The sequence below is a fragment of the Anomaloglossus baeobatrachus genome, chromosome 1, assembly GCF_048569485.1.
Source record: "Anomaloglossus baeobatrachus isolate aAnoBae1 chromosome 1, aAnoBae1.hap1, whole genome shotgun sequence".
Taxonomy (NCBI): Eukaryota; Metazoa; Chordata; class Amphibia; order Anura; family Aromobatidae; genus Anomaloglossus; species Anomaloglossus baeobatrachus.
This window is the reverse complement of record NC_134353.1, coordinates 486,546,984-486,573,920: the sequence shown is the minus strand read 5'-3', so window position 1 is coordinate 486,573,920 and position 26,937 is coordinate 486,546,984.

Sequence of the window (26,937 nt, the reverse complement as noted above, 5' to 3'; positions counted from 1 at the left end):
AAACTCTGGACTACAGAACAGGAGAAGGACTTGGGTATTCTGGTTACAAGTAATTGGAGCAGCAGCACTCAATGTCAAGCAGCAGCTGCTAAAGCAAACAAGATTTTAGGGTGTATAAAAAGAGAGATTAGATCAGGTGATCTCAATGTAGTGTTACCCCTCTATAAATCCCTTGTAAGGCCACATCTGGAATATGGGATTCAGTTTTGGGCTCCACATTTTAAAAAGGACATTCAGAAGTTAGAGTCAGTTCAAAGGCAGGTAACTAGACTACTACAAGGAATGGAAGGCCTCACATATGATGAGAGGTTGGAAAAGATGGATGTGTTTAGCTTAGAAAAAAAGACGTCTCAGAGGAGATCTCATTTATATGTATAAATACATGTGTGGTCAGTATAAAGGACTGGCACATGACATTTCTTCCAAAGACAATACTAAGGACCAGGGGGCACTCACTGCAAGTGGAAGAAAAGCGATTCCAGCAGCTAAATAGGAAAGGGTTCTTTACAGTTAGAGCAGTCAGACTGTGGAATGCCCTACCACAAGAGGTAGTAATGGCAGATACTATAACAACTTTTAAAAAGGCTGGATGATTTCCTCAGTACACACAACATTGTCGGTTATAAATGATTTAGTGACAAAATATATAATTGGTGGAGAAAGTTTGAACTATATGGACCTAGGTGTTTTTTTTCAACCTATGTAACTATGTAATGTCTGTGTCCAGATGTTTCAGCTTTTACACTGCTTTTATAAGAACATATTCTGTACAAATAACTAACTATCTCTTGGTGCCTGATCTCAATTTCTTTAGGGGGACTGCTGTAGAGTCCTGTCATGACATCACATTAGAAAAAAATACACTGTGCATAGTACAATAAACAAAAATATCGACACAGCACTTTTGATTTTGCTTTACTTTTTAATAAACTGAACTTTAAGATCTAAGATTTCTTTCTATGCATACAAAAGGCCTTTTTCTCTGAAATATTGCACATAAATTTGTCTAAATCTGTGTTAGTAAGTCATTTTCATTTGCAGAGATGCAGATTAGACAGAATGATAATTGCACAGGTGTGCCTTAGGCTCGCCACAATAAAAGGCCACTCTAAAATTTACAGTTTTATAACACAGCACAATGACACAGATGTCGCAAGTTTTGAGGGAGGGTGCAATTGAAATGCTGACTGCAGAAATGTCCACCAGAGCTGATTCCCATGATCTGAATGTTCACTTCTCTACCATGAGCCACCTACAAAGGCATTTCAGAGAATTTGGCAGTACATCCCACAGGCCTCACAACCACAGACCATCTGTAACCACACCACCCCAGTGTGACGCCCCTGAACTATTCAGGTCTTCACAGGGTACTGCACAAACTGCCCATCCTGTGCAGTATTCAACCCCCCATGGTTCTGGGTCTCTATCCTGCAGTACTTCCTCCACCAGCATTCACAAATCCTAGATACACTTTGCACCACACCTGTCAGGCACACCAGTGGGCTGCTTAAGCAGGAATTGGGCCGCCCACATAGGGGTCAGACAGGGAGGTGGGAGGTGTCAAGTTCAGTTCAGTAGTAGCCTTCGAGCTGAGAGGAGCTCTAAGGAAGCTGGGAGTTGGAGCTCCCAGAGGAGAAGTAAACTAGGTTGCAGACGGTGGTCTGGACCTAGAGGAGTCGGACCCCCGGTCGCAGGGGATTGAGGCTAGGTGCCTGGAACCCGTCAAGGAGGACAGTCAGCAGCATGGTCCTATCACCGGTCAGGTACCGAAAGCACGTCAGGGTCCACGGACCCTAGGTCGGGAAGAAGCTTCAGGCGAGCCAGCAATTAACCTCTGGAGGACAGGGCCTTTATGGACTGTTCCCACCCAGCTCAGAGATCGGGGGCACTAGCGCAACAAGGGGGATAGGGCTTTCCTACTAAGCGTCCCACTGAAATCCCAAGCGTGAGCTCCTGAGAGCAGGCTCCTTCACTTAGCCATAGTGGGGAGCGGGGCCTGGAAAGCTCCAAGCTACCGGGCTACAACGGACAATCTAAACTTTTGTGCCAGGAGGCAGGTTACGGACCACCGGCAGTGCTGCAGGGGACAGGACCCGGACGAACTCCCCTCAAGAGGCAGCGGTATTCAGAGACTTGGTTTACCCTGTTGTCAGTGACTGCTTCATTGCTGAGTGAGTACCCGACTGACCCCTGCACTACGTCCCAGCAACGCCATCGAGAATCCCGGGGCCTACCCCTACCCATGGAGGGTAACGTCATCTTGCTGCCCCACTCCATCACCCTGGGTACTCCCAATTTCCGTACACCACAGGTGGTGTCACGAGCTATACTAAATCCCCTGTAAATACTCCCTTTTCCATTTGAGTGTGGCCTCTTGCCCCCGGGTCCGGAGACCCTCGAGCCACGAGTAATCACCACCCCCGGATCCGAGCGGTTCCGTCCTCTGCAGGGGCGGCACACCAGGACCTCAGCATCCATAATCTTCACCTCCAAGATCATCTGAGACCAGCGTCCTGGACAGTTGCTGCAACAATCGATTTGCATAACCAAAGAATTTCTGCACAAATTCTCAGAAACCATCTCAGGAAAGCTCATCTGCATGCTTGTGGTCCCCATCAGGTTCACCACCTGATTGCGTTTCATTGTTATAACTGACTTGAGTGCGCAAATTCTCACATTTAATGATGTCTTGCATATTTGAGAGGTGTTCTCTTTACTGTACAGTGCAGATGGCAGACCATACTGTATGGAAGGCGCAGTGTGGGTGAGTGGTTTGCTGATGCCAACTTTGAGAATCGTGTGGCCCATGGTGGTGGTGGGATTATGGTATGGGCAGGCATATGTTATGGACCACAAAAAAAGGTGCATTTTACTGATACAATTTTGAATAAACAGAGACATTGTGACGAGATCCTGAGGCCCATTGTTTGTAATATTATTGTATGTACTGAGGATTTCGATTGCGTTAGGGCAATGACAACCAGAGACGGGTTCTTGGTGCAAAGACGTTTTATAATATGTAACCACAATATGTACACAGGACAGAATATACACAGTAGAACATAAACACAGTAAATACCTGCCGGGTTCAGAGCAAAGGGGAATTCCCGGGACCGCGCACCGGACTCCCCAGGGAGACCACCAGGAGCGAACCCCTATACAGGGGCTGTCTGGCAATCACCCCAGAAGGCCTAAATGCGCAGCAGCCGGGACACGAAAGGGCAACAGGTATAGTCCAAAAAATGTCCGTACGTGATGTGAGTCCTAGGGTGGATATGAAACGGAAGGGACCGGGCAGAAGTGCCGACCAGAGACGGCAGACAGAGTCCGAGCACAGCTTGATGAGACAGGTGAAGTCCAGAGCTGGTGTCGGGTGTTTCAACAGGATGCAAACAGCAATCAGGAGATGAGAGCAGCAGGGCAGGAGTACACAGGAAGCAGTATACTCAGGCAACTAGACAAAGCTTAGGGGCGGGCTTTTAAACAGATGAACAGGAAGTAGGGCAACAGAACAGAAAACTCCATGTTAACAAAGGGCAAGATCCTTCAGAGGAAAACTGGAAATCCCGAAACTCTGACAGTTCCCCCCCCCCCCCCCCCCCCCAGAAACGGCCTCAGAACAGACCAGGGCCAGGCTTGTCCGGGTACCTCCGATGAAACTGAGAAACCTGCCGGGGCGCTCGGATGTTACCCACAGGTTCCCAGGAATCATCCTCGGGGGAGTACCCCTGCCAACGTACCAGATACTGAAGCCGATGCCGATGGAGCCGGGAGTCAATAATGTCCTCAACCACAAACTGCTCCTGGCCATCAACCATCACTGGTGGAGGAGGAGGTACGATACGACCTTGAAACGTATTAGGGGAAACTGGTTTCAGCAGAGAAACGTGAAAGACCGGGTGTACCTTTAAATTGTGCGGCAACCTCAGCCGACAGGCCACAGAGCTCACTATCCCGGTGATCTTGAACGGACCAATGAATTTCTGCCCCAGCTTCTGCGAAGGAACACCTAGTTTCAGATTCTTGGTGGATAACCACACCGAGTCCCCTACCTTATGCATGGGTGTCTGTTTCCGGTGAGTGTCTGCCGACTTCTTGTAACGCTCCTGACCCGAAGCCAAAGAGTCCTTTAAAACCTACAGATTCCGTTGTAGCTCCGTCAATCTGTCCTCCACCGCTGGCACCGAAACCGCCACTGGTGACCTAGGCAAAATATTCGGATGGTAACCCAAGTTAGCGAAAAAGGGTGTTACCTTAGTGGAGCTGCTCTGAGTGTTGTTATACGAGAACTCCGCCAAAGGAAGCAGCTGCAACCAATTCAAGTCCTGCAGATGGCTGACATAACATCGCAGGTACTGCTCCAGGGTTTGATTAGTCCGTTCGGTTTGCCCATTTGTCTGGGGATGGTATGCAGAAGACAAACAGACATCAATATGGAGTGCCGAACAAAACCCTTTCCAGAACTTAGAAGTGAACTGCACGCCCCGGTCAGAGATGATCTCATCCGGTACCCCATGCAACCGAAATATATTCTGGATAACCAAATCCACTGTCTCTGCGGCTGAGGGAAGACCGGTACATGGAATAAAGTGAGCAGCCTTTGTCAACCGATCCACTACCACCAAAATGGTATTGTTACCGCCCGAGGCGGGCAACTCCACAATAAAATCCATTGAGATGGATTCCCAAGGGCGAGATGGTACGGGTAACGGTTGAAGGAGTCCCGTAGGAGCCACACGAGGGACCTTGCACCGGGCACAAACCACACATGAGTGGACATAGTCTTTCACATCCTTTAAACAGGTAGGCCACCAGAAAAAACTACTCAGAAATTCCTGTGTCTTCTGTACCCCCCTATGACCTGCCAACACGGAGTCATGGACCAACTTGAGAACCCGAAGTCTTACAGCCTCCGGGACATAAATACGTCGCTCTCTCAACCACATACCATTCCGAAGGACAAGAGTCACATCATTCGGGGGGGGCAGCAAGAAATACGTCACCATCATAGGCCAGCTTGATGTCCTTCCACAAGTCCTGGTCCCGGATTACTCCAACAAAATTGGCATCTGATAAAACGGTCTGAGACGGGGTTCCAGGCACGGAGTCCATGGCGTGGATTCGGGACAAGGCATCGCCTTTCCTATTACGTGACCCTGGATGGTATGTAACGATAAAATTGAACTGGCTAAGGAACAGGCTCCAATGGGCTTGCCGTGGAGACAGGCACCTGGCAGATTTAAGGAATTCTAGGTTACGATGGTCTGTGAGAACTATCACTTGTTGCGCTGCTCCCTGTAAGTGGTGTCTCCATTCCTTAAAAGCAGAAATAATCGCCAACAATTCCTTGTCCGCAATGTCAGTTCTTTTCTGCAGGGGACAACCGGCGAGAAAAGAAAGCACACGGGTGCAAGAGACTCTTGTCCCCAGTCCTTTGTGAAAGGATAGCCCCTAATGCATAATCGGAAGCATCGACTTCCACAATAAAAGGGAGTGCGGGATTCGGGTGTATTAGTATTGGCGCTGAGGTAAAACAAACCTTGAGACGATTGAAAGCTTCCTGGGCCTGGACTGACCACACAAACTTCTGCCCCTTTTTGGTTAACAGAGTGATAGGACGGACGATCTCTGAAAAGTTGCGGATAAAGCGTCTGTAAAAGTTAGCAAAACCGACAAAGTGTTGTACCTCCTTGATGTTTCCCGGTTCCGGCCAGTCTAGAATTGCCCGTATCTTGCCAGACTCCATGTTCAGTCCCTGAGGAGAGATGACATATCCTAAAAATTGTATATTTGAGCAATGGAATTCGCCCTTCTCCAGTTAAATATACAGGTGGTTATCCCTCAGACAGGTAAGTACTGTCTTGACGTGCTCCTGGTGTTCCTGTAGGGAATCAGAAAAGATCAAGATATCATCCAGGTAAATCACCATGAACTGGTCCATTATATCCCTAAAAATATCGTTGACTAGGTGTTGGAAAGCTGCAGGGGCGTTACAAAGTCCGAAAGGCATCACTAGATACTCATAATGTCCATACCGACATCTGAACGCTGTTTTCCACTCGTCCCCGGGACGTATGCGGAGTAGATCATATGCCCCACGGAGATCCAATTTAGTAAATATTTTGGCCTGTTGTACTCTCTCCAATAGTTCGGGAATCAACGGTAACGGATACCGGTTCCGGATGGTTATCTTATTTAGTTCCCGGTAGTCGATTCAAGGTCTCAGAGTCCCCTCTTTCTTTTTCACGAAAAAGATGGGTGCCCCTGCTGGTGAGGTAGAAGGTCGAATAAATCCCTTGGCTAGGTTTTCATCGATGTAATCTTTTAGTGCTTGTAACTCAGGTGCTGTCAACGGGTAGACATGACCAAACGGGATCTCTGCCCCTGGGAGTAAGTCTATGGGACAATCTTATGGTCTATGCGGGGGAAGCCGATATGCCTTTTTTTTGTCGCATATATCAGCAAAGTCATTATAAACCGGGGGTAGAACAGGTATCTGTACAGTGCCCTCCGCATTCGGTGTTACTGGAACCGGTACAGTTGGACTAATGGTCTGACCACTCTGGGGTGGGAAGGATATTTCTTTAGCCTCCCAATCGATGATGGATTTGTAGACCGCAGCCAAGGAATTCCTAAAATTATCGGAAAATGGGGAGAAGAAATCAACATGAAAACAAGGGTCTCCTGCTGACCTGGTTTCATCACACATTCAAGAGGTACTGTCTCCCGATCAACTGGTCCGGAAACTAATGGAGAACCGTCTACCATCTCCATGGTAACCGGTGAGGATCTTTGTTGAGTCTGGATACCGTGTTTCCTGGCAAAAGAAGAGTCCATGAAATTTCCCCCTGCCCCAGAGTCTATCATAGCAGATGTAGGAATTAACTGTCCCTCCCACCGTATCTGAATGGGAAGCGAGCAATGGGTGTATTTCCCTTCTTGGTCCTTAGGTGAAGTTGACATCAATGTCGAGGGAAATACCGCATCCAGGTGTAAACTTGCCTCAGAGATATCGGACTCTGCGTCCGTGTTGTCACACTCTGCCATTGCTGCCAGTACCTTATTCGGGCGATTTGGACGTTTTGGGCAGTCAATCAGAAAATGGTCCGATTGACCACAATAGAAACACAAACGCTCACGGAGCCGATGTTCACGACGTTCGTTGGTCTCTCGCCTTTGTAGAGAGTCCACTTGCATAGGAGCATCCTCGGCCTCTCGTGGCGTCTTGTGAGCGGTTTCTCTAGAAGGAAACGCAAAGTTGGTTACCCGGTTTACAGCTGCCCATTTTTCCTGTCTGCGTTCAGTCAAGCGGGTATCGATACGCACACAGTTTTGGAGAAACAGTTCAAAATCCTGTGGAGATTCGGCACGAGCTAACTCGTCCTTGATGGTACCGGACAGACCATTTCTGAAAACTGACAATAGCGCATTGTTTCCCCAGTCGGTGTCTACCACTAACCTTTTGAACTCAGTGGCGTATTCAACGACAGACCGCTTTCCCTGACGTAAGGAAAGCAGAGCCGATTCAGCGGTAGCACGGCGATTAGGATCATCAAACATTTGCGCCATTGCTGTTAAAAAGTCATCCAGGTTATTTAAACGGATATCATGATTCTCAATCATAGGATTAGCCCAAGCCAGTGCTCGTGAGGTTAACAACATGATTATACATAACACTTTTGACCGGTCAGACCAGTAATAATCAGCATGTACATCAAAAAACAGTATACACTGGTTAACAAACCCACGGAACTGACTTCGATCACCACTGAAACGAAATGGAGGTAACCTAGGCAGCTGATACGGATGTAGCGGGGGTGGCTTCCTGAGCCTTCATTCTGGATTGCAAATCCTGAATAGCCGGACCCAGTACCTGGTGATCATGGCCCAGCTGTACCTCCACATCTCTAAGCTTAGTTTGCACCGCCTCCAGCTCCTGCTGCAAGGAGATAATCATGGAGAAAAGCTGATCTACTCGTGTCTCAGTCATTGCCCCAGCGAAATCCTCTTATTGGCCTGAGTATAATGTAATACTATTGTATGTACTGAGGATTTCGATTGCGTTAGGGCAATGACAACCAGAGACAGGTTCTTGGTGCAAAGACGTTTTATAATATGTAACCACAATATGTACACAGGACAGAATATACACAGTAGAACATAAACACAGTAAATACCTGCTGGGTTCAGAGCAAAGGGGAATTCCCGGGACCGCGCACTGGACTCCCCCAGGGAGACCACCAGGAGCGAACCCCTATACAGGGGCTGTCTGGCAATCACCCCAGAAGGCCTAAATGCGCAGCAGCCGGGACACGAAAGGGCAACAGGTATAGTCCAAAAAATGTCCGTACGTGATGTGAGTCCTAGGGTGGATATGAAACGGAAGGGACCGGGCAGAAGTGCCAACCAGACACGGCAGACAGAGTCCGAGCACAGCTTGATGAGACAGGTGAAGTCCAGAGCTGGTGTCGGGTGTTTCAACAGGATGCAAACAGCAATCAGGAGATGAGAGCAGCGGGGCAGGAGTACACAGGAAGCAGTATACTCAGGCAACTAGACTAAGCTTAGGGGCGGGCTTTTAAACAGATGAACAGGAAGTAGGGCAACAGAACAGAAAACTCCATGTTAACAAAGGGCAAGATCCTTCAGAGGAAAACTGGAAATCCCGGAACTCTGACATTGTTGTACCATTCATCCACGACTATCACCTAATGTTGCAGCATGATAATAAACAGCCACATGTTGCAAGGATCTGTACACAATTCCTGGAAGCTGAGAACATCCCAGTTCTTGCATGGCCAGCATACTCAATGAACATGTCACCCATTGAGCATGTTTGCGATGCTCTGGATCGGTATATATGCGTAGCACCCACGGGGCAAGGGGTTGAATTACTCGTCACCAGGCTGATGATGTCGGGTCTGGAATGTGACGAGTGGCCCTTGCCCGGATTTGTGGCCCCGAGGTGTACAATAAAAGGGAGGAGAAAGGAGGATGGGAATGACGATGAGGATGTTGGGAGTTGTCTTGTGACGCCATCTGTGGTATGCAGCCAGGGAATAGCTGTCGCTGCTGTCGCAGTCCTCTGGGGCAATTGGTGTCACATCTAAGGTAGTTCAGCTTCCCACAGGTGAAGCTAGGCCCCAGGGATGATGATGGGGTGGTAGTCTATGGTGTTGTACACTGGGTTGCAGGGCTGAGGACGCCGACAGTAACTGGACAACACAGGCCGGTAGTTTCCTTTACCTTTTACTAGTCAGATGTTATGGTCCCAGGTTACAGTGGTCCAGTCAGCAGTGAGGAATCTCTTCTTTACCAGGTATGTTGGAGTCCTTCCTTAATGTGCTCTGAATGTGGGTCACTGTGGCCTGAAGCAGCACAGCGTCCCTCTTCCTAGATGTGATTTGCTTTGTCCCTTGTGGCGGGCAGCACAAGCTGGATGTAGGGCCCGTTTCTATTTCTGAGGCCCTGGGCTCTATTGTGCTACTTCGCCTTGGGAGTCTCTGATGGGCCCGGTGATGTGGAATCTCCTGCCCTCCGGGTTTACTGCTGGGCCATTTGCACCCAACAGTCGAGGACCACGGTGTCCTGATTCAGCGTTCGGTCCTGGAAAGCTTGCAGACAACTCTCTAATAGCGACCATCCTCTTTTACTGCTACTAGAGTTCTGAGTTTTCTCTTCCTGTCCCTCTCTCTAACCCTTCCCCAGCCCAGAATTCACAGGGAAGCTCACCCCAAACAGAACTTGAGCTCCCCCTTTTGGCCTGGATTAGGAAGTGCTGCGTGTAATTGTGTGACGCCCCTGAACTAGTCAGGGTGTCACAAGGTACTGCACTCCTTTGTCTTTTGGTGCAGAGCTCAACCCCCACCTGGTTCTAGGATCCTAACCTTTGGTATTGCTCCATCAGCATTCAAATCCTAACCACACCTCACACCACACCCTGTCAGGCACACCAGTGGGTGGTCTATCTGTAACAGGGACACCCGCCTAAGGGTCAGGCAGACTGGTGGGAGGGGCTGAGTCAGAACAGTGGTAGTCCTCAGAGAGTGAGGTGTTGTGAATACATTTTCCAGTTTGGGGCTCCCTCTTGTGGTCAGTGCTGGTGGTGCAGTTGATGTGTGGAATGAAAGCCACACACCTGTGGAGGACTGGCAATCAGGGTCAAATTGGGCTATCTAACTGAGTAGTTTGCTCTTGTTACTTGCCAGTGGTCAACATCTCCTTTGTGTTAAGGACATTCTGTAACCAGCTCTGCTCACTACCAGTACTCCTCTCAGATAAGTGGTCTTTGTACCTCTGCTGTTTGTTTTCCACTTTCTTGTTGTTTTTTCTGCTTTAATACTAAGGCTTGATTCCTATTTTGTCTGTGTGGAGTTCTTGGTGGAATGGGATAATTTCCTGCTGGGAGTGTCTGTATACTTAGCTCCTTGATTCTGCAAGGTATTGTTTTGTCATGCTTGGTATTAATTCAGTCCCTCATCTGTATTAGTGTTTTCGGATCCCAGTAACATCAGAGTGCTGATACAATGGGGGAGAGGTTGTATGACCTCAGGATTTTTCCATATCAGAAGTGCTAGTATATATTAGGGTTTTTACGGCTGAAGACAGTTGCTCTTTCCTATCCTTTCCTATAAAGATAGTTTGGGCTTCACCTTTGCTGAAATCTGTCTTTTCTGGCTTTGTATTGTGTTTTCTATATCACCGTAGCCTTTACATGTTAGGGGCTATCTATCTATCTTTGGGGACTACTACGAGGCAGATTAGCTTTCTTAGATTTCTATCTGTGAGAATATTTAGTTCTCCGGCTGTGTCGAGACAATTAGGTCATCGTAGGCTCGCCCCACAGCTAGTGTTAGTTGTGTGTCAGGATTAGGTCTGCAGTCCGTTAAGTTTCCAACCACTCTGTTACCTTTTTGGGATTCCGCATTTTTTGATCCTCCTCAGTCCCTGAATCATAACAGTGAGGAGCTAGGGGGAGTTGGAGCTCCCTGGGAGACGTTAGCTAGGTCGCAGACAGTGACCCGGAGACCCGGTCGCAGGGTATTAGAAAGGGGTGCCAGACTTAGTTTGGGAGAACAGTCGGCAGCGGAAAGTCTAGTAACCGAACCGGTACCAAGCACGGCGGAGTACTGGACCCTAGATCAGGGATTAGCTTCATGCAACCTGGTTACAAAAAGAGGGGGAGGAAGGGCACCGCCTACTGGGATCTCCGGGTATACAATTAAATATGCCAAGAAAGAAAAAGAATATACCCACAGAGGGATCACCAAAAAACAATTGTAAAAATAGAAAATCTTTATTACAAATAGGAAGACATATGGAACTCCATACTGGGAGTGAACACACAATGAACAATTAAAAACATTTAAAACATACACAGATCCCCTAAGCCAAAGCACATATGGGATAAATACTAGATAGATAAATATTGTACCACACCCTTAACAACCAACAATCTTATGGCTTGCTATATCATATACATAATGATGTTAGTCATGAAAAAATGATATACCTTATATCAGCAACACAATAATCAAGGTTGACAGCACTTATAGGCACAAAAAAAAACAAAAAAAAACAAAAAAACAACTTCATAGACATGTGAAGGAATTGTATAGCATCTATAATACAAAGGCAATTCCTATGGATCTTTCAGACCATAGGGACATATAGACAGGAACCCTGAATAAGGCTTGGCTGTATTCGATAAGATGTGTAAGCGAGGTTCAGCATACCACTCCTGCACCGAAAATGATAGTAATAGAGCAAATATGATATATTTGACCAGTACAAAATGCTAAAATAGGACAGAACCCCGCTTAAACAATCATTCCTAAAGGCTAATGCATCTAGTTGGAGCATACACACAGCACATAAGGCATAAGGTAACTAGCACATGCAGAAAATGCACAATGAATACATGCTGTTTGCTGTGTGGGCCGATCAAAGAAAAAAAAAAAAAATTGCCAAACAGCCTCTTCAGCCGCCCAGGTATAATAAGGTCCCAACTCACTGTCCTAGTTTACCACAGAGCAAAAGCCAGGTTGCAAGGAAGGGTGGGATGCTTTGGCAAAGTTACCCCACGCGTATCGCCCCCAAACAGGAGGCTTCCTCAGGGGAAGAAAAATAGACAGTGTGCAGTCCAGAGTGTGTCCTATTTAAGTCACAGAGCAAATTAGATAATCACTCACCAGCCTGCAGCTTTGGGAGGTGCAGTGTTATGGTATACAGCGTTTTGTTTTGTTTTGTTTTTTTCTTTTTTTCTCTTTTCTTTCTTTTTCTCCTTCTTGTGCATGGCGGCCGCCATTTTGGCCGAATCACATGATTCGGCTGCAAATCCCCTCCAAGTCTCTACGGCGCATGCGTCCTCCGGACGGTACTAATCTTAATCAAAACTTATCTTACTTAAGTGTGCAGGTCCTTATAAGTAGAACATGACTGTATATGAATAGAAACTACAGTTTTTTGCAAAGTAAATTAGTTTACATATAAGTATGATGAATCAAATTCGGCGGCGCATGCGCACTAGCAATTTATTGGGACTTAGTGCATAGCTTGTAATGTCACGGCACATCTTCACATCAAGTGCCGGTAGCCACCACCAACAGGACCCCAATAATATAGGGTGTTTGTTAATACTTATTTGGCGGCCCCAATATGCAATAGAGTATTAAACATTAAACCCCACGATATATAGGTAAAGTTAATCCAATTCTGGCCGAGTCACATGATTCGGTCCAGGACCCTCCCCACAACTATATACAGCATGCGTTTACAAGGACGCTATATTCGCAGTCCAGACTCATAATGCTCAAATATACAAGTCCTTGCAGATAGAGCGCAGTGATATACGGATGGAACAATACATTTATTGGGTAAAATGACTTTACAGAGATAAGACATATCACACTCGATGGTGCATGCGTACTAGCAGTATATTCAAACTTAGAATGTGGCTTAAAATGTCACAGTACCCTTGTACTGGAACTGCTAATAGCCATCACCAGGAATCCCTAATGGTACATAAAGCTTGTTAATGCTCATTTTCCAGCCCTACTCCAAGTGTACAGAATATTGTAGGTAACTTCCAAAAATGTGTAAATAGAGTTAATATATTTTAATAGTAGCTGATAAAGCATATCAGGCTCCATAGCGCATGCATGATAATAGACTATTAAAACTTAGAGCATAATTTAGGATGTCACAGTACAACTGTATAAAAGATACCGGTGACCACCACCATAAATCCCCAGTAATGCAAAATACTTATTGATGTTCATTTTACAGCCCCATATCAAATGTATAGGGTATTGGACATAGCACCCAATAATATATAGATAAAGTTGGTATAGTTCTGCTCCAAAAAGGTGCAGTTTATCATCTTGTACATCATATGCGTCATATCATCTTAGTTGAAATTCTGTGCCTAGCTAATAATAACACCGCATGCCGTGTACAGGGGGTGCCAGTTGCCAATCCTGCAAGGACCTAGTCAGAAGGGAGGCTTGTTGTATTGCCCCATTGTACCCCTCAAATAGAACAAATATTTTATGACTCAGTTGCAATCCGATATTGCTCAGAGTATGTTCTAATACAGCACTAGCCATGGCAAAAAAAACCAAAAAAAACCAAACAAACAAGAAATGTTACGCAGTCCACAATGCTAATCTTACATGGTTAATAGAGCATCCAAGGCTCAAGAACACAAGAAATATTGTCAGCTAACCCTGACACAGGCACACAAATGAATATAGCCAAGAGGGAATTCAATTATAATGTCCAGAATAGTATCCCATTGCTGAGGTTCAAGTTTCGGAGTCTAAAGGACCGTACATTAACATCAAGTTGTCCAGAATACACAGGGGCGTGTCCTCTGATATGCTATTCCCCATTCGAGGCTCCAAGGTCCACACTCCTATGACAGGTCCTTCTGTTCCAGCTGTCCTCATTCAGTCCAGAATGCTGGAAAAAGTTCATCTTCACCCTTTCCATGGACAGGAACTAGCTTCTATAGGTATAAATACACGATCAATAGAGTGCTTCCAGGGCCACCAGGTTATTTAGAAGACCTCAGTTACTAAACGGTAAAGAACAAAAAAATTAAGAATTAATATATGGTCCTGGATCACAGATCTTTATAGAAACCAGTATATAACAACTCCTCATTTAGTCCATGTGGAGCCAGACTTCTGAGGTTGTAGATCCAGTTGGACTCCTTCTGTAATAGTTCTTTAGCGGGGTTTCCTCCCCTAATGCCTGTTTTGACTGAATCGACAACCATCACCTTCGCGTTGGTATAACGACCCTCATGATGTGTCAAAAAATGCGAGGCCACTGAGGTAAGTATTTTCCCTTTCTTTAAATCTGCATTAGCTGTATTTATATTGGAGAAATGTTGTTGGATTCTCTTTCTTACCTCTTGGCTTGTCTGGCCTACATACAACTTTGGGCAGTCGCAGATGAGTACATATATCGCATTTCTGGAACGGCAGTTAAAATAGGAGCTGCTGGAAATCCGCCTGGGAAAAATTGATAAAAGAGCATGATCACTTGCTTGCATGTACGGACATACTGAGCATTAGCCACAGGGAAAGGTGCCTCTCAATCTGGTACCCGTTCCCAGGCTCTGTACCGGTCTCTTAAAGTGGCTACTGGAGAGAATGCCTCCCAGATTTCAGGCCCTCCTTGCCACCAGACTCGGTTTTTCTTCCAAGAAAGGGACCAATTTTCTATCACTGCGTAGAATGTCCCAATTAGATTGAAAGAGTCCATACAGGTCCTGCCACTGATTATTAAATGCGGTGATCATACTCACTGTTCCTCCCCTTTGTCGTATTTTTGGTTGTAGTAGAGTCTCCCGTGTTAGGGCCTTGCAGTCCTGCAGGGCACCTGAAACCACGTTCTTTGGGTACCCCCTCTTCCGAAATCTATTGGACAGATCAAGAGCATGTGACTCAAAGTCATTAGGCTTGCTGCAATTCCTTTTAACTCGCATAAATTGGCCCTTCGGAATACCATTTTTTACGTGGGCCGGATGGAAACTGTTGTAATGAAGCAGGCTATTTGTAGCCGTAGGCTTGCGGTATAAAGTAGTACAGATTCTGTCTTCCTCTCTGGACACTCGAAGATCCAAGAATTCAATTGAAACCTGTGAGATGCTCGAGGTCAGCTTGATGTTTAGATTGTTATTGTTCAGGGTGAGTATAAAATCCTCACATTCTTCCACTGTGCCAGACCAGAGGAACAGTATGTCATCAATGTATCTGTACCATCTAATGACATTGGTTTTGAAATTGTCCATAGTATAAACTTGTGTCCCCTCCCACCACCCTAAAAAGATATTAGCATAAGGGGGCGCACAGCATGCCCCCATTGCTGTGCCGGACGTCTGGCGATAGTAGGTCCTATCAAACAAAAAATAATTCTTATCCAAGACTAGATGGAGTAAGTCTAATAGGAAAGAGTCATGCTTTCTGTTGCCGGTTGTCTTTCGATCCAAAAAGAAGGAGACCGCCTGTAAGCCCAGGGTGTGTCGGATTGAGGTGTAAAGTGACTCTACATCCAAGGTGACCAAAAGGGTATTAGGGGGAACACTAAGACTAGCCATCTGCTCTATCAGGTGTGTGGAATCCCTGACATATAAAGGAGAGGATTGCGCCAATGGTTGTAGGTAGAAATCTATATACATGCAAGGTCTTTCAAATAAACCACCTATTCCTGAGACTATCGGCCTACCAGGAGGTTCCGGTCTACCTTTGTGAATTTTAGGTAGCATGTAAAAGGTTGGTGTGACCGGATACCTTGTGGTGAGGAATTTCCTCTCTTTCAGAGATATAATGCCTTGGCCATGGGCTGCAGAGGTAAGTTTATCCAAACTTTTTTTGAAGGTGACTGTGGGGTCTGAGGGCAAGGCTGTGTAACACTCACTATTTGAAAGTTGTCGTTTAGCCTCTCTGACATACATGTCTGTTGACCAAAGGACAACGTTACCTCCCTTGTCCGCTTCTTTTATAAGAAACTCCTTGTTCTCTTTGAGTTTTGTTAGGGTCCGTCTTTCCTCTGATGTTAAATTGTTAGCCCTATTATTGTCTGGACGAAGACCCTCGATCTCTCTGCAGACTTTATTGAAAAAGATATTAATGGCCGGGCATAATGAAAACGGCGGAGTTGCCTGTGACAATAGCCGTCCAGAAAAAGGTATCTTCTTACCTTGCATATTTTCATTCTTTTCCAAGAGGCCCAAAAGATCTTCAAAGACTTGTCTGTCCTCAGGTGGCAGTGTATCCACAAGCTCTGGTTGGCTGTACAGATATTTAAACATGAGCTGCCTACAAAATAAATAGAGGTCCTTCGTTACTGTAAATTTATCAAGCTTGCTCATCGGAGCAAATGACAATCCCTTGGAGAGTAACGTACATTCCACCTTAGATAGTTGATAGCTAGAAAGGTTTACAATCTGCAAATCAAGTTCGTTACCTCCTACCAATTCCGCCTCCTGCTCCTTGTCTCCCTTTGTGGTGGGGTCTGCCATAGCCGATTCCTCCTGCCTCTCCTCCCTGGATTTGGGTTTCCGGCGACCCCTCCTGGTACGCCGTCCACGTCGCTTGAGTCCGTGGATAAAAAATCACTTGATGATGGTTCGGTTTGTCACCTTAGCTATGTTCGAAGCCTGGTTTATTGGTCGGCGTTTATTCCCGCGATGCGTCCACCTGAAGGCCCTATTCTCTGCGTAGTCACCCTTATCACGCTGAAATTTGTTTTTCTTTCCCTTAATAATGTCTTTTTCAAACACGTCAAGGATACTTTTCAGCCTGTTCTGGAAAGGGGTCACTACTGTTACAGTATCCAACTGAAGCAAAATATGCTCCTTGTTCTTAATTTCCTCCTTCAGTTCTATCAGGAGGGAACGGTCATGTTCAATTAACATGTCCATAAGAATAAAGGAACATGTTTGTAGACCCTTCTCCCAGGTAAGTCTGAACTGACCGTCAGTCTCCCAGGCTGGAAATATCTGAATACGTAATCCCCTTGGGGTGATTTTCAACTTCTTATATTCTTCTAGAGTCCTCACATTCCACCATGTCTTAACTACCCTTTTATGTAGATCAATTAATTCCTGCAAAAGCTGCTGGTTCTCATCACGTAAATCTGATGAGACACCTGCTACACTCGTATCTGAGGCTGTACCAAATATGTCCAAAGATTGATTGGACCAATATTGCTCTCTTGCTGCTAAGTCCATATGTTTGCAAAAATTATGCACCAATAAAGCACAATGTTACAAAGCAAAAAATAGTTTTGCTTAGGCGTGCCTCCTTCCAAGAACAGTGACAGAATGCACAAAAGGAACCACTGGTTACAAAAAGAGGGGGAGGAAGGGCACCGCCTACTGGGATCTCCGGGTATACAATTAAATATGCCAAGAAAGAAAAAGAATATACACACAGAGGGATCACCAAAAAACAATTGTAAAAATAGAAAATCTTTATTACAAATAGGAAGACATATGGAACTCCATACTGGGAGTGAACACACAATGAACAATTAAAAACATTTAAAACATACACAGATCCCCTAAGCCAAAGCACATATGGGATAAATACTAGATAGATAAATATTGTACCACACCCTTAACAACCAACAATCTTATGGCTTGCTATATCATATACATAATGATGTTAGTCATGAAAAAATGATATACCTTATATCAGCAACACAATAATCAAGGTTGACAGCACTTATAGGCACAAAAAAACCCAAAAAAAACAAACCAAAAAACAACTTCATAGACATGTGAAGGAATTGTTTAGCATCTATAATACAAAGGCAATTCCTATGGATCTTTCAGACCATAGGGACATATAGACAGGAACCCTGAATAAGGCTTGGCTGTATTCGATAAGATGTGTAAGCGAGGTTCAGCATACCACTCCTGCACCGAAAATGATAGTAATAGAGCAAATATGATATATTTGACTGTTAAAAAATGTACTCTTAAATATATTTTTCGTCAAATACGTAAAAGCGCATGAAAGAAAGAAACTTCAAAAATGTAAAAAATAAATGTATTTTATCTATTTAAAAATGGTTGCCAGGGTTCAGTTACAGAAAAGAAAAATAATATACTCTGATAGCTTATGTAAAAAGAGTTCATTTAGTCCATACTGAACAATGGGAAGTCTTTACCCATCTCTCTTTGGCTCCTGAATGGCAAGGCATGGGATGTCATCTCTTAGGCCGGACAGCGTGTCTTCATCTCTGCAGCCTCGAGTCTTCTCACAGCAGGCAATGTGGAGGAGCGAGCCAATAACCCCCTCCATCGTGTATTATATACCAGCTGCTCAATCCATATAGGGTGTTCTAGTGGAACATAGTTGAATATAGTTCCACATTACGTAACCTTCTGGAAGCTTCGGGAAGCTTCGGGAAGGATTTATATATATCCTTCCATGTCAGTACACAAGTATACTCAATATAGATATTTTAATACTTATCCCTTATAAAAACTTAATTAATAAACTATGCCCTCCAACATAAACAGAACTGTGAATTTATATGTCTTACTATAACATATTTGATAACTAGATGTATTAATTTTAATGCTTTTTAACAAACCCCCCTTGAAGCGGGTGGAGTAACCCCGAAAATTAATTAATACATCATTAAAATAACAAATCTTATTTCCTTATTTGGTGATAATGGATTAATATCAATAATAATGATGAATAATAATTAATTTGCATTATTCATGTTGTAAGTTCAATAATATAATAATGTGGATTCATGTTATGATAGGCCATGACTGATCAATCATATAAAAAAATATATATAACTATACTTCGCTAAACCTAAAAAGAAATGCAAAAACCAAATCCGGTCACCATATGATGTCCTCTGAGTTGATGTCTTCTTATCTCCGATGTAATCCGGCATAAACACAGTCTCTTAGAAATAAATCCTTTGATAAAAATGGATGGTTACCAATTTATACAGTCCCATATTGCGTTTATCATTGTTAGATCAAAGTCCATAAACTTTATTTTTTATTGCAAAGTCCATAGCCAATGTTGATAAACCACAGTTCATGAGTGTAGAAGAAGAATAGCAAAAGTCTTTGATGTCTGTGCAGTGTGATTTACACTAGTCACCTTTCATGCTGCCTGTTGTCAAATAACCCAGGAACAGATGTTAAGACGTTCTTGGTCAGCACGACAGGGGTTAACTTTAACACGTCCTTGCTCTTCTTAGTAACTTGAGGGAGGTCTTAATGCACAGACCATGTGTCATTGTCCATCTTGGAACCATAGGAGCACTATGTTTGAGATGCAAGCACGGTAAGTGTATTTTGCATGTTACACAGTCTTATTTGAGACGTTACCTTTTGGACCTTTTTGCAGAATCCCTTTTAACTTTAGGAAAAATATAAAGTCGTTTTATCTTCTATAATCTTGATTGAAGACTTCATTCCCTACCTAAATACCAAATATGGCAATAACTATCACTAATAAATGTCACAGCGTATCATAACTCTAATACTATAATACCATGTCATTATTATTATCGTAAAAGTATTAATATAATTGATACTCAGAATGATAAAATACTGCATAATGGTATAGACAATAGTATTTTCTTGTAATGACCTTTTTTGTCATTGGTGCATTACCCTTCCAAACCCATAGGTGGCAATGTGTTGAATGTAACCAAAATATAATATAAAATATGAAACAATATAATGTGTACCTATAACATGTATCATATTATAAATATGAAAGGCAACAATGTGGCTTATTAGTTAGATCATTTGTAAATTATAAACCAAAGCAAATAACCTTTTAGAAAAGACTGGATGATACCATCAAAACACAACAATACCCATTATAAATTATTATTGATTAAAAATATAATATATATTATTTGTAAATATAGGAAGGTAAACCTAGATGTACCTTAATCTTCCATCTTTATTACTCTAATTTAATTTATTTGATTTGTCTATTATTTATTAAATAACCTACTATAAGAAAATGTGTAACTATAAGTGATATTTCACCCTTATTGTGTTAACATACTAATATAAAAATAATGTATTACCAGGAAGTAAACAATTGTATATATTGATGAAGGAAGTATCTTTTCTTCCAAAAAAAATGGAACTTTTCCCTTTTAATATGATTCATATTTAATAAAGTAATATTCTTATATTAGATATTACTGAACTAAATATTGAAGTGTTTTCTCAATTGAGATATTTAAAATCTGAAGAAAAAAATAAAATTGTAGAATTAAGATTTTGATTAAAAATGTGAATATTAAATAATAATTAATATAAAAAATAGGAATAAAAAGAAAAATGAAAATCGGAATAAAAATAAAACTTGAAATAAAAATAAGGCCTTCTATGTATATAACACCTATGTCTTTAATAATACATAACCTTAATGTTACCAGATAACCTTATAAAATTACCAAACCTATCAGTAACCAATAAAAATAATTAAGTCATGTAACCTTGCAAATAATACACTTCTCTTAGTATATAAATGCATTCTGATATACTTTATATAAATGCATTATGATATACTTCAAATATACTTTTTTATTCCCAATTCTTCCTTTGTACTTGAAATATTAATTATTAAAGTATCCTGTAAACACATATATTTATCAAATATAAATGTGTGTGATTGAGACCAAACCTCTCCCTTTCAATATCATGAAATATGATATTATAAAAATTAATATGTTTAGATTAAATTAAATTCAAATTTGTGTTGTAAATCTTCAAGACCATTTATAAATATCACTTCCATTTTTGAAAAGAAAAATGATTTCCAATCTATGTACCAATAAAAAAAGTGACTAACACAAAAGACATAAAAAAAAATCAAAACGTTATAACCTTATTCTAGAATGTAACTCTTCAGAATAAACCCTTAATAAAAAATCCTAATATCTCTATACTAAAGAAATATGTCTAAGAATAATATATATATATATATATATTCGGTATAAATTCCTTCATTTATACTTATGTACTATAACTTATTATCTAAAAGTATACATACATATAATATAATATAATATAATATAATATAATATAACCTCGAAGTTAAAACAAAAATTCCCTTTTTTTTTTTTTTTCCTGGATCCAAGTACTCTGACTTTAGCATTTGCAGCTGCTCAGACAATCAATCATTCATAGACACATCTATGCACACAAGACTGTAACATATACTTTCACATAAAAACATTGACGGACACAAATCCCTGTATTCCCAATTATTCTATGCGCATTTCAAAGATTATGTTACTAATTTGAAGTACTTCTTGAAAAATACAAATTCCAATGTATTACATATTGTACATTTGACCATGGAACTGACAGACATTTATTATTAGCTTTAGTACATCAAGTCACATGCTCTAGTACGTGCAAGGAACACCATTCCAAAACAGCAAGCAGTTTTATACCACTCCAAAGCTCAGATTACATTTCTAATAACTCTAAAGAAGATATATATTCATTAAAGAAACATTAAAGTAATAGTTCTCTGGCAATTGGTACCTGAGGAAATAATAATATTAATCGTGCTTTCGCGATTAATCTTACCCAATAAAATATATGTTACCTGATTGAGGACAAGAACATATGTATAAATAAAAAGTTAATACTTCATCAATCTGCTTTACTGATAAATTCTGAGGGAAATAAAAGAATAAAATTATTATCATATTTATGATAAAAATGAAACACTTTGAATCTGTTACTTTCTCCTATTGTTTTATTTTAAATATTATTATTCATATACAGAGATCAAATTATTAATTTATAACATTAAACTATCATTTGACTAAATGAAAATATGACCTTGATTTACTACCACTACCTTTAATATATATATATATATATATATATATATATATATATATATATATATATATATATATATATATATATGTGTGTGCATAGATTCACTGTATATGAATAAACATATTTATCAAACAATAAAATTAATTTACCCAGAAATCCACTTTATTTAACTGAAGACCATACCTAATTTTTTCTTCAAAGATTCGATTTATTAGATTCCCTTTGAACTTATAGGAATCCCTGAACTTATGTAATTCAAGGTTTTCTCTTATTTGAGAGAGAATGTCTCTCTCTGAAAAACCACCCAGCTGTTGCTGGCTATCAAATCCTAACCCAGGGAAAGAATCTGTACAAGACACCTGTTTCTGGTTTTCAAAGCTTTTACTCATCATTTGTCTGGGATCCTCAATCCCAGTGATCGATCCCGTCACTGGTGACAAGGGTTTTTCCTGTGGAAAAAGACTTTTAGATGACAGAAATTGGGGTGGATTGTATGGTTTATAAAACGTATGCATCTTCCTCCGAATTGCATATACCCTGTCACAGAAATATCTGGATCTGGGAGACACTGTTGGTTTTTCACGGAAACTCTCCCTTTTCCGTGTTGGTTTTTCAGAATTAATTAATTTCTGTCTTGATTGACTTTGGCGACTTCTAACAAAATTGATAAATGTCGTACATTCGAATAGGGACTTTTTTTTTAATGCCACTGCACAGGCTGCATTATCAAGGAAATTAAATTTCTTGATGAATAAACGTATCATTCCATCCAATCTGACATTTGGAATGACCGCCCTATACAAACGTTCAAAAACGGACATAAATGAGAACGTACTCTCATTCTGTTCAATTTGTAATTCCTTCAACATCTCATAGTTTGGATCAGATTCATTCCTTGCACAGAAGATGAGATATTTCAGCCTTATGATATCGTTATCATTTGAACAATCAAATGTCTCATTGTCAGAAGACTTTTTTAATGCCAATTGTCTAAAGAAATGCTGAGGTAACCACATACGGAATAACTGATTCGTCTCACTATTGGTTAAATTTAACTTCTCGATGGAACTTTCAAATATCTCTGAATTTCTGCAAACATGTATTTTAGGATTATATGCGGGAATTAATTTGCATATGTCCAATACATTTTTTCTAAGTGTAATCCCTAACTTAGCCTGTTCTATTTTTAGAAACTGATCGTCGCCATTTTCTCTCTCCACGTGTCCTTCTCTGACAGCTTTCTGCCTGTGTCCCATTCTGGCTCCTCCCCCTTCTGGCTTCACTACGTCATTTCCTGCTTCTTTCTCAGTATCTTGAAAGACACCTTGATTAGGTAACACGTGTCTGTCGCCATTATCAAAATTCTGATTTACAAAATTACAGTCTAAATCATCTGACTGATCATTTACAACATTACAGTCAGAATTCACAATATCACTGACTGACATTCCAAGTTCTAAGCAGTCTTTGGATTTCTCTGTCACTAACTCTCCTGACAATTCAGGTTGTCTATTTCCACCATTTTTACACTTTTCTACGATTAACCTGTGAAAATCATAGACTAAATGACAGACATTTCTGATTTTCTGTTTCTCTCTATTAAAAGACCTTACACATTCTATACGTGAATTCTCAAGTTCACACTCCTCATAAAAGCGTAACCAAATCTCTTCTACATTAGAAATATCTGGATAAGTGAACTGAAGTTTACTTTGCTTAACATATGAAGAGATAAAATCCATTTTCTTACCTGAAATGATCAGATGATCTGATGGATGATCCTGTAAGACTTGATTCACCTTGTTCAGCACGTCCAATACTTCTTATGGACTGACTTTATCTTTCTTGCTCAAAAATACGTCAAAAGTTAACTTCTGTAACTTTGTAAAGACTTTAAAGTTCATTAAAAAAACATTCATGCAATCTTGACTTATACGTATTTCCTAGGTTCTGCGTGATTTTTTATAAATTGTCGATTCCTGATCCTTTGCAGGAGATACTGGACTTCGACCCCCCTTATGCAAAGTGAAGGAACAACAAAAACGTAAAAAATTACGAATGGGTGGCTCACCAAAATGTTAAAAAATATACTCTTAAATATATTTTTCGTCAAATACGTAAAAGCGCATGAAAGAAAGAAACTTCAAAAATGTAAAAAATAAATGTATTTTATCTATTTAAAAATGGTTGCCAGGGTTCAGTTACAGAAAGGAAAAATAATATACTCTGATAGCTTATGTAAAAAGAGTTCATTTAGTCCATACTGAACAATGGGAAGTCTTTACCCATCTCTCTTTGGCTCCTGAATGGCAAGGCATGGGATGTCATCTCTTAGGCCGGACAGCGTGTCTTCATCTCTGCAGCCTCGAGTCTTCTCACAGCAGGCAATGTGGAGGAGCGAGCCAATAACCCCCTCCATCGTGTATTATATACCAGCTGCTCAATCCATATAGGGTGTTCTAGTGGAACATAGTTGAATATAGTTCCACATTACGTAACCTTCTGGAAGCTTCGGGAAGCTTCGGGAAGGATTTATATATATCCTTCCATGTCAGTACACAAGTATACTCAATATAGATATTTTAATACTTATCCCTTATAAAAACTTAATTAATAAACTATGCCCTCCAACATAAACAGAACTGTGAATTTATATGTCTTACTATAACATATTTGATAACTAGATGTATTAATTTTAATGCTTTTTAACATTGACCAGTACAAAATGCTAAAATAGGACAGAACCCCGCTTAAACAATCATTCCTAAAGGCTAATGCATCTAGTTGGAGCATACACACAGCACATAAGGCATAAGGTAACTAGCACATGCAGAAAATGCACAATGAATACATGCTGTTTGCTGTGTGGGCCGATCAAAAAAAAAAAAAAAAAAATTGCCAAACAGCCTCTTCAGCCGCCCAGGTATAATAAGGTCCCAACTCACTGTCCTAGTTTACCACAGAGCAAAAGCCAGGTTGCAAGGAAGGGTGGGATGCTTTGGCAAAGTTACCCCACGCGTATCGCCCCCAAACAGGAGGCTTCCTCAGGGGAAGAAAAATAGACAGTGTGCAGTCCAGAGTGTGTCCTATTTAAGTCACAGAGCAAATTAGATAATCACTCACCAGCCTGCAGCTTTGGGAGGTGCAGTGTTATGGTATACAGCGTTTTGTTTTGTTTTGTTTTTTTTCTTTTTTTCTCTTTTCTTTCTTTTTCTCCTTCTTGTGCATGGCGGCCGCCATTTTGGCCGAATCACATGATTCGGCTGCAAATCCCCTCCAAGTCTCTACGGCGCATAAATCCTCCGGACGGTACTAATCTTAATCAAAACTTATCTTACTTAAGTGTGCAGGTCCTTATAAGTAGAACATGACTGTATATGAATAGAAACTACAGTTTTTTGCAAAGTAAAATAGTTTACATATAAGTATGATGAATCAAATTCGGCGGCGCATGCGCACTAGCAAAGTTTTCCACTTTCTTGTTGTTTTTTCTGCTTTAATACTAAGGCTTGATTCCTATTTTGTCTGTGTGGAGTTCTTGGTGGAATGGGATAATTTCCTGCTGGGAGTGTCTGTATACTTAGCTCCTTGATTCTGCAAGGTATTGTTTTGTCATGCTTGGTATTAATTCAGTCCCTTATCTGTATTAGTGTTTTCGGATCCCAGTAACAGCAGAGTGCTGATACAGTGGGGGAGAGGTTGTATGACCTCAGGATTTTTCCATATCAGAAGTGCTAGTATATATTAGGGTTTTTACGGCTGAAGACAGTTGCTCTTTCCTATCCTTTCCTATAAAGATAGTTTGGGCTTCACCTTTGCTGAAATCTGTCTTTTCTGGCTTTGTATTGTGTTTTCTATATCACCGTAGCCTTTACATGTTAGGGGCTATCTATCTATCTTTGGGGACTACTACGAGGCAGATTAGCTTTCTTAGATTTCTATCTGTGAGAATATTTAGTTCTCCGGCTGTGTCGAGACAATTAGGTCATCGTAGGCTCGCCCCACAGCTAGTGTTAGTTGTGTGTCAGGATTAGGTCTGCAGTCCGTTAAGTTTCCAACCACTCTGTTACCTTTTTGGGATTCCGCATTTTTTGATCCTCCTCAGTCCCTGAATCATAACAGTGAGGAGCTAGGGGGAGTTGGAGCTCCCTGGGAGACGTTAGCTAGGTCGCAGACAGTGACCCGGAGACCCGGTCGCAGGGTATTAGAAAGGGGTGCCAGACTTAGTTTGGGAGAACAGTCGGCAGCGGAAAGTCTAGTAACCGAACCGGTACCAAGCACGGCGGAGTACTGGACCCTAGATCAGGGATTAGCTTCATGCAACCTGATAATTAACCTGTGGAGGATAGTCTCTTTATGAACTTTCCCCAAGAACTCAGAGATCAAAGGCATCAACCCAACGAGGGGGAGAGGGCTTTCCAGCTTATGCGGCCCACTGAAATCCCAAGTGTCAGCCATTGAGAGCACAGCTCCTCTATTTAATTATAGGGAGCGGGACCTCGACAGCTTCAGGCCAAGGGGTCACTCAGAACATCTAAATTCTAGTGCATGGAGGCAGGTTACAGACCATCAGCAATACCAACAGGAGCGGACTCCCGGATGAGCTCCCCTGAAGTGGCAGCGGCACCCAGAGACTTGGTTTACTACTGTGTCATAGTCTGCTTTAAGGTCGCATCAACACCAACCCGGCCTGAGTGAGTACACTGCCTTCCCCTACGTCCAACCTGCACTACATTCCACCATCCAAAGTCCCTGGGCCTCCCCTACCCATGGAGGGAACGTCATCTGGCTGCCCGCTCCATCTCCCCCCGGGTACTCCCATCAGCAGCGGCAGTATTCCCCTTACCGCGAACCATGGGTGGCGTCACGAACATTAATCCCCTATAAATAGCCCCCTTTCATTTTCCGATGACCCTGATACCCCGAGTCCGGAGACCCTCGAGCCATGGCAAACTCGGATCCGAGTCTTCAAACTGCTGCAGGGGTGGTACAATTGCACCTGACATAGAGAGCTCCCCGCTGCTTCCAGGAGCGGACTCCCGGACGAGCTCCCCTGAAGTGGC